This window comes from Sturnus vulgaris, chromosome 1 (assembly GCF_052056855.1).
Source record: "Sturnus vulgaris isolate bStuVul1 chromosome 1, bStuVul1.hap1, whole genome shotgun sequence".
Lineage (NCBI taxonomy): Eukaryota > Metazoa > Chordata > Aves > Passeriformes > Sturnidae > Sturnus > Sturnus vulgaris.
The window spans coordinates 100,813,256-100,825,160 of NC_142243.1; the positions used below are offsets into that span (position 1 = coordinate 100,813,256).

At 42.2% G+C, this 11,905-nt stretch overlaps 1 protein-coding gene across 7 annotated transcripts in view; it reads right to left on the bottom strand.

Moving 5' to 3' along the window:
* The window catches only part of SOCS6 (suppressor of cytokine signaling 6), a 119,672-nt gene extending 108,423 nt beyond the window's left edge, over nucleotides 1-11,249 (bottom strand). For 2 of the 7 annotated variants that reach the window (XR_015806536.1, XR_015806534.1), the window contains exon 1: nucleotides 10,770-11,247. The gene's annotated coding sequence lies outside the window, so the exon portion shown is untranslated. Of the gene's footprint in view, nucleotides 1-10,639; nucleotides 10,721-10,769 lie in introns of those variants that run through there. The other 5 variants (XR_015806537.1, XM_088172577.1, XM_088172566.1 and 2 more) reach the window with 5 other exon arrangements.
* Between the last annotated feature and the right edge of the window lie 656 nt (nucleotides 11,250-11,905).

The window sequence follows — 11,905 nt, forward strand, 5'->3', positions numbered from 1 at the left end:
TCTCTGGAACTTGAAAGTATTTTGAAAACCAAGGAGAAAACTGACATGAAACAACTCCATTTCACAGAGAGAGGCTGTTCACAAAACTGTTTCATTGTAACATAAAAATGTTTACCTCTGACCTTAAAGATACCACCCACATTCACTAGAAGTAAAAGTGGTTTGCTACGGTGACCTGTTTTTCATTTCTGATCGACTGTTAAAAAGAGAAAGGCTTACGAGAGAATTTTTATATCACTACATTGAGAAACCAGTAGCGTAAAATATTAAACCTTTAAAAAATTATCTCTAAGTTCCACTTAAAATTTTAATTTCTTGAAAATTTAAAATATTATCACTAAAATAATCATAGTCAACTTCTCTCAGCTAGTAAAACCCTCTATGTTTTCCCTCCTGAACAGCATAGGGAGAAATGTAATTTTTTATCCTTTATCTGAACCATTTATATAGGAAATGTAGACAATTTCATTGTAGTTCAAAGTCCAAGAACTCAGAAGCTGAGAAAAGCCAGAGGAGTTTCCTGACCAATTCTCCTTCTTCTTTCACATGAGGGGCAAAAATGTTTACATTAATCCTGCTCTCCAACACTCTTTAAAATGTATAGTCCTACTATTTACTTACAGTACACCAATTAAACTCAAAATTCGAGACAGAATTACTGGCTTCATTAAGGACATTTTTGCTGTCTCTACGTCCAACATTTAAATGTTAGTGCACAAGGCACTCGATGCTCTATTCAACACTTAATGAGTCAGAGAACAGAGAGCTTAATTTCTACTTTTTTTAGATGGATTCATAAGCTGAATAATATGCATCATCAGGCAAAACTAAGGTAATTTAATTCGGAAACCCAAATTTTTAACTCATATAATGTGGAGTTATGGGGGAAAGGGGTGAGAGCTACTGGGGTTTTGAGAAAACACCCACCTACCTAAATCTGAAATCTCCTCCACCTCTCTAAGATGGCAGCAGAACCAAACGTGCAGCACCAGGAGTTGACTGCAACAGCAAATTGTCATGTGCTGCAAGAGATCACTTAAAGCTTGTGGTCCCTTTCAGGGGCTTGCTGACAATGGAATAAGTCAAACATGCGAGCTTGGGTTTCATCATTCTTTTGAGATATACCAAACCTTTCAGTAAACTTTCTGTCACTGTCCTCTAGTCACGATTCAACTTCCTGACATCCTTTAAAACCTCATAGCTCAGCAGATATTTCACAAAGTCCTTTCAGCCTAGTTGTCTTGTTTATCAAAGCAGTAAGCAAATTAATAGGTCATATTACAGTACCAATATGTATCAGGTAGCAGAATGAGAAGCAGAGGATCCATCAGTGGTATGCAGCTATAGATGTTAAAAAGATGTAAAAAAAAAATAAAAGCAAACCACCAAAGTTAGGGAAGTTAGTAATAAGAAAAAAAAAATCCCCTTCTCCCCACCAAAAAAAAAAAGCTCAGCAAAACCCAACCAGCTTCCAAGGTTAGCTCTAAACCATTAATTACAGTGATTGAAGTACAACCCGCAAAGAAAGCAAATTCAGACTGACAAATAGGCCAAGGCCCAGAGTTTAAGTTTTGCATGACACAAGGTCTGAGTTGGCTAAACTGGTGGCACTAGCATGGCACAAAGCATTCTCACAATCCCTACCCCATTCTGCTTGTAACAACAGATCTGACTGAGGTCGATGGCCTGCTTTCCAAAAATACTACCGAAAGCAAAGTACATTTTGACGAACTGCAAAGGTCACAACTGCAACTACTCTTACCTAAAATAGAGATAAGAAATCTGGCTTTTGTCCAAGTTAGGATTATTTTTTTTTCAGTATGTAAGCATAAGCGATCCCCCTAAAAATCTACAGGAGCTGCAAGTAATTTGGGCATACTACAACAGTCAGATTCCTTAAAACTTTCACAGACATGCAGACCTTTGTTTTTCTTCAAAGTCCTTCACATACAGTGAGTAGCTTAATTTAGGAAGTATCAGAATTTCAGAGATTTTTTCATTCTTTTAACTAAGAACTCCTCAGTAGCCTTTAGTCTTATTTTTGGTATATAAAAGCAGAAGTACTTAGTGTTAAAAGAACAGTATCAGTGGCTACCTCGTGGTTAACACCTTTACCTACATGTCTAAATCATTACACTGAATCAAGCCACATAAAATTCAGTGGCAACCACTTCTTTTTATGGATATCATGAGAAGTGGAGCATGATCATAGAATCCCTCTGGATCACATAAGGAGCTTGCACAAATGGAAATCAAACTACAAAGTCTAATTATTTGGACAGTGGTCCTAGACACAATGAAAGGAGATTTTCACTTATTCTTAAGATACCCTCCAGTGCAGTAACAGCTTCAGATGCAGGATGAATTGGGACAGAAAGTCAGATGCAGGTTTTCCCTCTTCAAATCAGTTGCTTACTCCATCAGGATGAGAAAAAGCACACTATCTTTATCTAGATCATTTATTCTCAGCTCCATTAATCTTCTTCAGAACAGCTTTAGGAGAAGGAATGGAAATCTTTTCACATTACAGAGCAGCCAAAAGGCTGGTGTTCAGCGTAGTCCTCACACAGAAAGGACAGAAGTGGAAAGTTACTGTGGTGACCTTACATTCTGAATGAGGGCTCTACCTAACAAGCTGTTATATCTTATATTTTTAAATCAATGGGAAATGCAGCCTGTACTGTTTGCAGTCTGTGAAACCTGTATATGCAAATGACAAGGGAATTTTTAGCTACATACTTTTGTATTTAATTTCATATTTCACTGCAGATACATTTTGTCCATCACATGGATGATAGGCCAAATATCCACCTATTATCTATGGTCCTAAATAAATAACAGTGACAACAATCTACTTCACTCATGCACACTTGAGAATCCATTTTAAAGGCAAAAGAGCATTTAGTACATCAAGTATAAGGAACTCACTTTTACCTAGTTGTGCTGGTTGTGTTGTACCTAGTTCTGTTCTGGAACACCTGTACTATTTAACGAGATACAATTCAACTGAGATTGTCAAACAGTATCAGCTACAGAATGATCAGTCTTTCATGGTCAAGAAAAGAGATCCAATCAGCGAAACAGAAAGTAAGGTTTATTTTACAGACAAGCCAGCACAACACAACAAACCAGAAGGTAGCAGGTGAAGGGGCAGGAACCGAACTTCCTTCTCCTTGTTTAAAGACTGGGGGGGATCTTGAGTCAGGTGGTGCCCAAGGGTCAATCATTCTGAGTACATCTAATTAAGCAGTCTCTCCTCAAACACACTCCAGCAGCAGAACCTAGATCAGTCAACCACTCAGCACTATGTGACCAGTGATCCCCCATGTGTTTGGCCTGGCTGCCCCTCTTAGGCCTTAGGACCTACTGCAGAGAGCAATCCAAGTTCTGCGTTTCAGAAAGTGAGAATGCAAAACACAGCTTATTTAAAATATTTCCCTTCCCAATTTCCCTGGCAGGAGGCCCAATGAGAACAGAGTAAATGAATTATCTTCTTTACGGTTTAGAGTCTATTCACACATGGGAAACAGAAGACATGGCTGTGCTCAAAGTACTGTCAAATACACAGGGTAAACACACCTATAGTGAGAGTATTATCTCCAGCTAATCTCACAAAATTATTTTAACATTTTGTTTCCCTTAAAAAAAGACCATGAAACATTAAACAGATTTCTAAATTTACCCTTTTTAGTCTAAGGGTGCTTTTAAGAAGGCACATACCATAACACTGCACAACTTGCACACTGACCAGAATAGGAACAGAATTTTGACTGCAGAGGCAAAGCTGTTTAACCATCTTTTTCATAAAGTCCTGACTTGCCAAAGTAAAACCTTTTTACAGGACTACACCAGTTCTGACAAAGCTTACTGTACAAGCAAATTTTCTTGTTTTGGGTCAAAATGAGAGAGACTCTTAATTATTCATGATTAAGACCAGGAAATTCTTTTTTTCTCCTACACTCTAATCACCTGCAGACAGAAGCAGCTCACTACCCCGACCAATGAATCTGCTGGAGAATATATTAATTGCAGTTTTTAGACAGACACTTGTTTTGTCCTGATGCACACTGGAAGATAGTTGGGTTGAGGTTGTCAAGTTTGGTTTTTTTTAATAATGTTGCCAGTAGCAGAAAATAATTTTCCACTTAGCCCTAAACTATCTGATTTTGCTAATATTCTGTCGTAACCCAACAAAGATTAATTAACTGTGAGCAGACATTTAACTTAATGGGACTCATCACTGTACACTGTATTCAGCTTGCACATGAAAAAATTGGGCCTTACACTGAGCAACACCACATCAGTGTATAAATTGTTATACATAGGATCAAAGATAAAATTTTCACTGTCTGTATGAAGTAATTTGCTCTATCAGATTTACACAAACTCAAAGCCCTTAAGATAGCTATCTCCAGAGCAAGGTCAAATTTCTGCAGAGCCAGGAGTATCGAAGCCTGTCTGCCAAAGCTAGCTAAGCTTCAAAGTTCAAACACGAATAAAAGAGTCATGTACATGCACACTGACTTTCTCTTCTCCCATTCTGACATTAAATTTAAAGACACATATAAAAAAAATGAAGGGGAAAAAAGTATTAACCCAATTTAAAAAAAAAAAAAGACAATAGAGGGAATACATACTTTTCAATGTTGATGCATAGAACTTTAGTTCCATTTTCCCCCGTCAAACAACATTTAAGATACAGGAGATTCCAAAAGCACTTATTTTTGTAACACACAGGACACAAGTCAGTACTGATATAACAGCTTCCATTCACTATCTTCTCATCATCGCTGGATTAGACAACAGCTCAGTGCTGTTGGTGAATATAGACTCTCTTTTATCCCTGCAGTAAGGGACCACAGACTATTTTACAATTACAGCAAGTATTTTCCCAAGTTACTGGATTTTTTGCACAAAATAATACCAGAGGCCTATGGCTAGTATTTTATTACTTCTCAGCATTACTTACTACTAACCAGAAGCTCTTTCCCTTTCAAAAGCCAAAAAGAGGAAGAAAGTCAATGTTCCAGCGTGCGTTGATCAGCACTGGTTTTGCCTCTGTTTTCCACTGAAGAGAGAACAGAGAGGGGAAGGAATAAAAAAAGCCACCAGGCACCTACCTTACACAGACCGAGACTTAAGCTCTTACACATAACTTAGTGATTCGTACCTCTGAATGCACAAACCAACTATTCTAGAGTCAGTCTCCTCGGGCTGACCAAAATTCCAGCTTGCAAAACTCCCCCAGCGCAGGTTTCACCCAAACCAGTATCCCTGCACAAACAGCTTCTGTTAGTTAATCTGGCGAGAATTCCTTACTCGCCCAGTTCCCACCAGCTGCTGAAAGAACATCCATCTGAAAAGCTGCCTACCTTGTTTCTGGATTACGGCTTCCACACAGCTCATCCTGGAAGACACACCTTCTGTAATCAAAAACTTTTGCCCTGCTGACACTTGTCTCTGTTTTATTAAAACTCCTAATCTGATACCTGATTACCAACCCAAAGGGATTCCGAGGGTATTAAAACACATCACTGAAGCCAAAATTGCAGCTTGTAACCGGCCAGTGCTGCAGCACTTACAGAGGGAAAGCCAGGAGAGACAAAATTCCCTAAATCAAAAGGAACAAAAAAAGAAGGCAAGCTTGACCACTGTATTGGAGACATGTTGGGACCAAACATGCTTCAGAAACATTTGGAGTAGCCTACTATGTTCTCAACCTATTTGAGGAATGCAGACTGCTTTGGAGAAGGAAAAACAATCACCTACTCAAGACTCCTACAAGCTACTGTTTTAGAACATTTACCAGAAAACGTCAAGATTAATTAAGAATAAAACTACTCAAGAAAAAACAAGAGATCACACACTGTAAAACCAAGTCTGACTGGAATCTCATTTCCAACAATGTTTTCAAAAGTAGCACTCTATGTACTGTTTTAAGCAATACAGAATATCCTTGAGGAAAAATGCAGATTTAATAACTTTGGTAATCTCAAATGGTAAAATGAATCACTTTATCTGCTAGCTGCATTCACCACATGAACTCAAGACCATTAAAACCTAACACAACTGCTCTTACAGGTCAGTATCATATACATCCAAGTTAAATAACACAAATACAGCTGCTGATTATACATCACACTACGAAGCAAAGAAAATACCATGTACCTGTGTGATTTACTTAGCAATACGCACAGGTTCATTTTCATGGCTTAGATTCTTTAACTACAGACCACTTAAAATCTCAAAAATTACTACCGTCTACTATTTATACCTTCATTGCCAGAGAAAATGGCTCTCATCCAAAACTATTTTACAGCAGTTTACAGCAAGATTATTTGGTGTTTATAACAAAAACCCACACACTTTACAAACCTAAGGTTTTTTAAAACTGCCAACCTATTGCACTTGACAGATTACAAAAGGAATGTTGCACGGTAGACAGAGCATGAGAGGCTATGTGCCCTATATATACACAAAAGGAAGAAATGTTAGGGGAGCAGCACCTGGACAGAAATGTCTATATACAGCATTTTGTGCTGGGCTTTACCTGCAAGAAGTATTTTTTTTCATATTCCTTCAATGGAGTTTAAAGTCAGAGGCAGAACAAGTCAGCCAATGTATTCACATCCATGTTAAAGAGACACATTTAACTTGCATAGTTTTCTTGATGATGCAGCAACCAAGAAAGAATTTTTTAGGTAACATGTGGATTACATCCCTGTCATAAACAAGGCCAACTGAGTTCCTCAGAGTCCAAAGTGTAATGTGAATGGTTAAGGAGACATAAAATGACCAATAGCTTCCAGAGTATTTTATCTAAATATTTGCCAGAAAAAAACTTCATGGGAGAGACTACTCTAATTAATCTTTTAAAAATTAAAAATATTCAAAGATAGATTCCTAAATCTACACTACAGCCTAATGAAGAGCAGTTAGATTTGCAAAGCCATACACCTCAAAGCCTTCCAAAATTGTCTAGAGTTCCAGATGCTTATTGTTTGCGTGTCTGTACACGGCAAAAGGAGACCACGAAAACTGGCAAAAGAAAATACTGGGAGCAACTTTTATTTAAGTGAGCTTAAGTGAGCTTTGATCTGAAAATTTTAATTCTCAAAATAAGTAGACCAAGTCAGATTTTGCTTCACGTTGCCTATTCAAATTCAGTCTGTGTAGACTCTAGCAAAGTTTGTGCACCATTTTATAACTTTGATGTATCAGTCAACACTTTACATACAGTCAGCTTTCCATTTTCATCCAGGGCAATATTTATAGGCCAATTTGGTTTTGGTTTGGTTTTATTCACCAGAAGAGGCTGAAGTAGGCAACAGGTTTTTGTTTCAATAGCTTATGATCATTCAGCTACAGTGGGAAAAAACCTTCTGCAACAAAAAAAACCCCAAAGCTATGAGTTTCTAAATGCTTCCTTCAAAAGTAATGTAACTACTTCTAACACAGAAATTTATTCAACTTGCATAGTACAGTGTTTTAATTCAGAAATCAATTATTTCAAGAGAAAAAAACCCAAAAATTAATAAAAGGTATAAAATAAAAGAAGGAATGTACTGTGTACCATGAATCTTTATATTCTGCTGTATCAAAGACATATTTTAGTGGTGTGAAGCTGTTTTTTAAAGATGGACAATAAATATCCCATTACAAGCACAATCATCTTTTCTACAAAAACATACTGTTGCATGTAACTTGCCATCTACAATTGTCAAGAACAATTTTTAAGAACTTATTTTTAAAGGATGCTTCTTTCTCTGCTAATTTTTGGGAGGCACCAGACAGAGGTGGTAAGAACTTGGGACCTTTGCATCAAGTATAGCTATTGTATTCTGATGATTGATATTTATTTCCAGAAAGTTAAAGTGTGCAACAAAACAGAATGAAAACAAATTTAGGAATAAACATAAGGACAAGGAACATTACAGATATAATTACTTCTCTTCTGAAAAGTAAAAAATGTAAAAAAGAGTAAACTCAAAGTTCTGTATTTCCTCTCAGTTTCATACTTTACAGTACAAGATATAGTTACATGCCATAAGATATCTCTATTCTGTTTTTCATCCTATCCAATTTACACTCAAGACATTTTAGCATCTGCATTACATTCCCCTTTTATACTATTTGTATCTTATTTCCTTCCTTGGAGCATCAGAACTGCTTGAGTTATCCTCTCTAATTTGTTGCTAACACACATTAAAGCCCTATCAACAAAACACTGAGGCACACACCAGCAGAGAACAGTCTCTCCTTCCTATCTACTTTATGTTATTGCATTGTACTGCCCAAACACTACCAAACTAGTGCCATGTAGGCCCAAGAGGGCAGTAAAGCAAGAGGAAAAAAAGGAACTTGAGTAAGGGATTACCCTGGACTATGGCCTCAGTTTTGCCTATAATAGCACAGCAAATATGTAGTGAACTCAGGGCAGCCCTACCAAATGAAGTCTTGCAACTGTTTATGCTCAAATTACTGTAAGACTATAAAAAAATCATAAGAAAGAGCAGGAATAATTAACTTTCTTTGTAAGAACAACTTTTAGTTAAGAGTTCACTCTCTTACCCTACCAATTCACTGCGCTGAGTCAGAAGTTGTAATCTACTCATACAACAATAAGGACCAGTTACCATTTCTTCAAACCATCCCCTTCCAAGAGTAACCCAAGGTTACTGACCAACTTCACAATCTAGGATCAAAGAAGTTAATAGTATAAATTAATACACATTTGTTTTTCAGATTTCAGTACGTCAAGTTTTTATGAAGCTTAGAATTATCCATCAAGTCTCCTGTATCCATGCAAACACTTTGATGCTGCAATACATGCAGTGCAATAAGGTGATGCTCATGAAACCCCTGGAAACAACACAGAGCTTCTCCCTAACTACTCCATACCCTTGCAGCTTTCCAGGGAGTTGGCTAATGCGGGTATGTCTGTATAACAATACACTGTTATCACTTACACTTTTAAGTATTAAGGCTTAATTTCATTAAATTTTAACTTTAAAAGATCTACTTAAATTACAAAACTTAGGATATAGGGAATATCCCTGATTAAGCATACAACAGGTGAACCTGTTTCAACTAAAAGCTCAGTTCCAAACACAGTGCAATGCCACAAACCCAAGAAATATTGAATAGGAAGTGAAGACTTCACTCAAGTACTGTTTAACACATAAAAAACTAAGCATGTTGAAAAAGCTGAAATTGTCTTTCTTAAGTTACACATAAAACTGTGAGTTATGACTACTGCCTTATTGCAGAACATTCTGAAAATACCTACACATTCTCTAGTCGCTTAGAGTCTTCTAGCCAAGCTAAGTAATTTATTTCATAATTGCACCAAAGCTTCCATATTTTCTACAATCCAAATACGTAACTATTAGCACAAACAAAAACTAGAAATAGAACCTTTTATTTTATTCACCCAGAGTAGAAATGCAGATGCATTATTCCTCGAGTATTTGTGCAGACAGCAACTCTCCAAGACAGGGGGTCTGCAGCAGACATTTTTTCAACTACAGGTGTTATAAGAGGATGGATATGGCATAAACATTCCCGGCTTGTAGGAAAGAGGGGTTGGGACCTCACAGCGCAAGGGCACAAGAATTTTTTAAGGGGAAGTCAGTTTCCCTGACTAAACCGTATTCTGCGACCAACTTCTTTTAGCAGCAACCTACTACACAGGGGAAAAAACATTGTGTTCCAAACTAAGATGATTTTGAAAACATAAGAAGACAAAAATAAAAAGAGGACAGAAAGACGTAGCCAAAGTACCCTCACATCACAGAAGCATCATTCTCTGCATCTCTCAAAACCCCGTTGTTTTGCAAAGGCTTTTTTCTTAAGCAAAGGGGTTGGCATGGGCTAGTTTCTAAAAAAGGCATCGTTAGGGAAAGAGAGTGTAAAAAGCGGCTCGAAGAACAATGAAAGCGAGTAAAGTTTGCCGATTTAGTAATGCTTTTGTTAAAGTCAAGTTCTTAAGTGCTGCCAGTCACAGAAAAGAGCCTCTCTCGCTCGCCCCTTCGGGAGTTCTTGGCGTACCCTCACCTCAAAACAACCCGGGGCTCCTCCACTGCACAAAACCCAGCACCAGCTGCCCAAATCGCCACCTCCAGACACCCGCCCCTCCGGAGAGGGACATACAAGCCTCAGCTCAAGGCTGGTTTCACGGCGGGGTAAAGGGAAATGAGCCCAGTTCCATCGCCCCCATAATGGCACCAGCAGGCGCGGGGTGCATTCGGGCAGCGGCCCAGGGAAGCAGCACGGGAGCTCGGCGGGCCCCGTGCCGCGACTGGCGGGGCTGAGAGGCTGGCCTGGACCCCTCCTGTCACGGCGGGGGCTGGGCAGAGCCTCGCCGGCCCGGGCCCGGCACTGCTTCCCGCCCGCCTCGCAGGCCGCGCCGCGGCCCCGGTGCCTCCGCAGGGCCTGGCACCGCCGCGGGCTCGGGGAGCCGAGCAAACAAAGGGAGCGGAGGCCGGGGCCGCGGCTCGGGAAGAGGGCGGCGGGCAAGTCGCGAACCGCACCGGCCTCATTCACCGGCTCCCCCTCCACCGCACCAGCCCTCCGCGACCAGCAGTGAAGGGAGGGGGCAGCCGGGCCGCCGTGCGCCCGTTGCCCCGAGGACGCTCACCCAGCGGAGGCCGCGGTGTCCCGCTCCCGGCGCGGGCCTCCTCCCGGGAACCTCGGCGGTGCGGCCCGGCCTGTGCCGGCTCCCGGGCTCGGCGGGGAGCAACCTCGGGGGGCGGCGGAGCGGCACTCACCGAGGAGGAGGAGAAGGAGGAGCTGGCTCTGCTGTTGCTTTCGCGGGGCCCGGCCCGGCTTCGGCTCTGGCTCCCTCCCTCGCCGTGCCGCCGCCTCCCTGTTCCTGGCGCCGCCGCCGCCGCTTCCTCCGCCTCCTCTGCCCCCACCCCTCCGTCCTCGGAGGGGCGCACGGGGGCGGCAAGCCCGCGATGGCCGCCGCCTGCCGCAGGCACGGCTATGGCTGAGGCGCCCGCGCACAGCCCGGCGGCGGCAGGAGGGCCGCGGGCATCCCCGCTCCGGCCTCCGCCTGCCCGGCCGCCCCCGCCGCCCGGCGGACTCCACCAGCCCTCCTCGGCCCGCCTGCCCCGCAGAAGCCGGGCCCCTTCCCTTACTCGGGTCTGGGCGCCTCGCCCCGGGCTCGTCCCCGCTGGGCGGCCGCGGAAAACCCACGGGGGGCGGCCAGGTGCCGCGCTGGAATGGAGGCAGGAGGGCGGTCTGGCTTTGTTAGCCGCGGCCCTTTCCTCGCTCCCCCGCTCGCCCCAGTGTGTGACCGCTCCGCTGGGCGACAGGAGCTCATCAGCGAAGTTCACAGGGAGCTGCTGCTTCCCCCCCTTGGTTCTGTCGGGGGCAGCCCCTCGCCGGTAGCGCCCGGCCGGAGGGGTCCCTCAGCCGCCCCCGCTGCCCCGCGGCGAGGCGCCGGCCGTGGCGCTCCCCCCGAGGCCCGCTTGCGCTGCAGAGGCAGCGGGAGGTGATTTCTCCTCCGCTTCACCTTCCCTCACACCTCTCTTGGCGTGAAAGCGACGCGCCAGAACAGGCATTACTTTTGTGCTTAACTCTGCTTCACAGATCTCCTCGAGAAAAGTGACACTAAACTTCAGGCATATCAGCTGTGCTGCAGCAACTTCAGCCGAGCAGACTGCTTTGATTGCTTGTTCTCTGGTCTCTTTTTAGAAATCAAATGCTAACTCCAGAGTAAGAAAACAACTCTTAATTTAGGATGTGCTTTACTGATGGAAGCAGCTAGCAGAGGGCTAAGAATGAAAATCTATAGACAATACGGCTCTTAAAATTTGTCACAAGACATGTTTGCTGATTGCTGTGGCGCTAGTAAAATACTACCTTTGTTTCCTGCTTATGGTGTATATAACTGATGCAA